The 4282-nt window shown below is 39.9% G+C and overlaps 1 long non-coding RNA gene across 1 annotated transcript; it reads left to right on the forward strand.

The window, feature by feature from the left end:
* Positions 1 to 14: 14 nt before the first annotated feature.
* LOC138945363 (uncharacterized) lies at positions 15 to 3810 on the forward strand. Its single transcript, XR_011448976.1, has 2 exons — positions 15 to 1483; positions 2318 to 3810. It is a non-coding gene; the product is annotated as an uncharacterized lncRNA (long non-coding RNA).
* Positions 3811 to 4282: the final 472 nt, after the last annotated feature.

The raw sequence follows: 4282 nt of genomic DNA on the forward strand, positions 1-4282 counted from the left end.
TTCTTAAGGGGATGTGCGGGGGTGATTTTTGAGCTTTTGGGCAGATTTGGGCATTTAGACATTTTGACTGTTTGGAAAACTGTGGTCATTTTTCTTTCAATTTCTGCCGTTGATGTTGCATATACATGTTTTTTTTGTGCAATAAAAATAAATTCAATACACCAACCCTCGCCTGATTGCGTTCATTTGTCTTGAACTTGCCTTATTATTGCCGATTTTCAACACCTTGATCAGCAAATTTGAGCAGACGACAGGGCGAACACTGCATGACGTTGCTTGCTACATAGCCTCCCCTGTTTGCATGTGACCGTTGTTTCGTTATTTTCCGGACTACTTCGGCTCTAACGGAACATTTTCAATGTAGGTCAATCTACGCCAACTTCCTTATACGGAGAGTATGACGTATGATGTGATCTTGATTCGTTCAACCGGGGTCACGTGGTACAACAATGGCGCTTGTTTACAAGCAGTGAAAGTACACGCTCCTGTGCAAAAATGGTTCGCACCAAGCCATCAACAACCAGAGGAGCCCCAAAATCTACGAAAAAGAGGACAGATCAAGTGAAGAATCAATGGAAGGCGAAGAAATCAGCGCAATCAGCTTCTGTGCTGGCTGACGTGGCAGAATTAGTGCCGGTTTTGGGGTCGTCTGCTAGTGCTCGCGTCGATTCCTTCGACTGAAAACATTCTCGGCACGAAGACAAGAAGTGAGTTCAAAAAAGAATCGTATGAGAGGTTTGTGTCCGGTGGAGTTGACACTAAGTCATCTGCTGCTACTGAAACCATGGTAAAAACCCAGAGGGGTGTTGTAGACTTTGCCGAAGTAGACAGTATGGTTGCAAGTCTGTGCTGTCCACAGTGTAAAAACAAGTGCTTGTCTCTTTGCACAGACTCCAGACCAACAAGTGGCTTGGCAGTATTTGCCCAGGTGAACTGTTCTTCGTGCGAAGAGCCTGTGTATGAACAGTATCTTGCGACAAAATTTAAGGCCAAGACAAAAGTGTTCGACATGAACAGACAGGCAGTGTATTCCTCACTTGCTTGTGGACTGGGAGCCACCACATTCAGAAATTTCTGTGAAAACATGGATTTAGCTGGACTTCACCACAAGACCTTTCATAGTCATACTCATGCCAGCCAACTATTCACACAACTGGAGAAATTCCGGAAGCATGTGTTCAGTGACACTGTTGCATATGTTCGAGAAGTTCATGCAAGATACTGTGGCACTACTCTTGGTGTCGACGACACCCTGAACATTATTGTGAGCTATGATGGCACCTGGCTTACTGGTGGACACTCTTCGCACATTGGAGTTGGGTGTGTTGTGGACTTACTTACTGGACTCTGTGTTGATGCCCATGTCATGTGTACCTACTGCCAGGTGTGGAGTCTACGGGGCAGAAGCTGTTTCAGGAAAAGCCAGAGGAGTATGCGGCCTGGCTCGTGGACCACTTGGACAAGTGTGAGGTGAACTATAAAGGTAAATTATATCTGTTTGCACAGACATATTTGAATAGAGTTTATTTCAAATTTAAGCAACTTACTCAAATAATATATAGCAAATTACAAGTAAATGTAATAGTGATGAGTGGATATTATTTTCCATGCATTCCAGTGAAACTGAAAACCAAAACCAAAGGCATGGATGATGGATTAAAAAAAAAAGCGTCATAAAGACAGATCATCAATTTATGATAATAATAATGAAAGTTGTAACACATGCGTAAAAATCCAATTTGTATCTTGAATAGTTCAGGGCATGGGGGAGTGCATGTGTGTGATGAAAATAATAAGAAAACACACACAGATAGATAGACAGACAGAGAGAGAGAGAGAGAGAGAGAGAGAGAGAGAGAGAGAGAGAGAGAGAGAGAGAGAGAGAGAGAGAGAGAGAGAGAGAGAGAGAGAGAGAGAGAGCTGTATCTACAGCATCAAGAGAGATTCACAAGTCTTCAGAATCAACGGGCTTCCCAGAACTGAGGGAGCTAGAATAGTGGTCAGGGGATGGCAAATAGTACATGTATGTGTGGCACAATACAAGTGTAATTTAAAAACGTTCAAATGGTATTAATTAATGCATTATGCTTAACGTTTACAATCTAACAATGTTCAGTGCACCTATACCTGCTGCTAGAAATTTAATATTCAGTAATTTGGTAATTCCATGTTTATTTCATTTTTTTTCCGCATTAATTATAATTGAAGTATTAGCTGGACAATGACTGTGAATAACACATGCGCGCACACACACACACACACACTTAAAAAATACTCTGTTTGCAAATTACATTTCTTATTTTGTTCTTGTTTGCAGGCTCATCAGGGATGATGGAGGTGGAAGCAGCCCGTGTCATATGGCGTTGATCGGTGAACACCAACAAGCTTCGCTACACAACACTACTGTCGGACGGTGACTCCAAGACTTTTACATAGCTCAACGACATCAAGCCCTATGGTGAGGATATTCACATTGACAAGGAAGAGTGTGCGAACCATGTGAGTAAACGACTTGGTACAGCTCTTAGAGAGTTCAACTTTGGACCTGCTGCTGCTGCCGACTCTGCCCAGTTCTTCGGATTCTAGACTGGACATCACATGAAGAGGCTTGGAGCAGCCAGGATGCACAAGAGGGTGCGGAACAGTCTGAAGGCTGTGAGAGACAAGCAAAGTAAAAGGAGAGACAAAGTGCGGGCAGCCAAGTCAGAGAGACTGGAAGAACTTGTTCAGCTGGAAGGTGGCCCTGCATATATGCTGCAGGCATGTTCTAAGTTTTGACTAAATGTTTTAACTTAGACGGGGAATCGAGATGAGGGTCATGGTGTATGTGTGTGTGTATAAAGTGATTCCGAGGAAACTACTGGACCAATCTTGACAAAACTTAACATGAGAGTTCCTGAGTGTGATATCCCCAGATGTTTTTTTCCATTTTTTGGAAAGATGTCTTTGATGACGTCATATCCGGATTTTTTTAGGCAGTTGAGGCAGCGCTGTATCACCCTAATTTTTCAACCAAATTGATTGCAATTTTGGTAAAGCAATCTTCGACGAAGTCCGGACTATGGTATTGCATTTCAGCTCAAAATCTTAAAAATAAATTAATGAGTTTGCTTGTTAAAGTTGTCATTAAAATCTAATTTTTAGTAACAAATTAAACCTTGACTGCATTGCATTCCTCATTTTTTCCTGAATTCAAAAATATATAGAAATGTCATGTTCACTCTAACAATGTGCTCATAATTACAGAAAATAGGTTTAGTAAGTACTACATATATATGGTCTCATGCTTTGCGGAGACGAGCGTGATCCGTCTCGGTATTGTTAGCCGAGACTATCTAAATGTATCTCGTAGTCTTGGTGATGACTGGTTTGTGGTGTTGATATTTAAGTTTCATACCGATTGACTAAATGTTTTTATATCGCTTTAGGCGACTTGTCATTGTTATTGTGGTTAACATTATTCTCAATCTCATATATATTGTGGTTATTGTACGCGTGCAATTGATGACTTGGGTACGTTTCGTAATTTGGAGCTAGCTTGTGTGTGTGTGTGTGTGTGTGAATGTGAGCGAGTGAGCGAGCTTTTTTTGGTGTGCATGCGTGATTGGGAGTGTGTGTATGCATTGTTTGTAACTCGGAACAAACAATTTTCCAGGTGTACTGCACATGTTTGAAATAACTTATGTTTTATGTCTTCCCTAACTTTTAAACGGTGTCTCTAAGGTGTGAAAAACATTCCTCAGTGTGGAATTTGGTGATACATGTATGTATTTTGGGTTTAATTACAACTATCAATGGTTTCAAAACAAATTGTGTGCGTTTTTGCCTTTTCCTCAGTTTGCATGTTTTGACATTTGGGAACAACATGATTTCAAATCTACTGGTTAGATTTCTGTGAAATTCTGCATACTTGTACTTTCACATACTATCTACAGAGTTACCATTTGAATAATGAATCGGAAAAGAAATGTTGGCTTTACGATTTTTTTAATATTAAATTTTACGCAAAATTTCAACATTATGATAAAAAAATTTTTTTTTAAATAACTGTAATACTCACAGAAAAAATAAATGGTAAATCTGTAGATATGATCTAAATCTATATTTATGCAAAATATTGGACAGAAATCGAGCATTTGGATATGGAAAAAACGGTTCCTAAAATCCAATATGGCTGCTGTTTACTTTCCTGTTTCTATAGCAACGACATACACAATAAACAAACACATTAACGTTTTTTAATTCAGAGACCATCAGTATTATAACAAAAGCCACACAAACA

Source organism: Littorina saxatilis, linkage group LG13 (assembly GCF_037325665.1).
Source record: "Littorina saxatilis isolate snail1 linkage group LG13, US_GU_Lsax_2.0, whole genome shotgun sequence".
Classification (NCBI taxonomy): Eukaryota; Metazoa; Mollusca; class Gastropoda; order Littorinimorpha; family Littorinidae; genus Littorina; species Littorina saxatilis.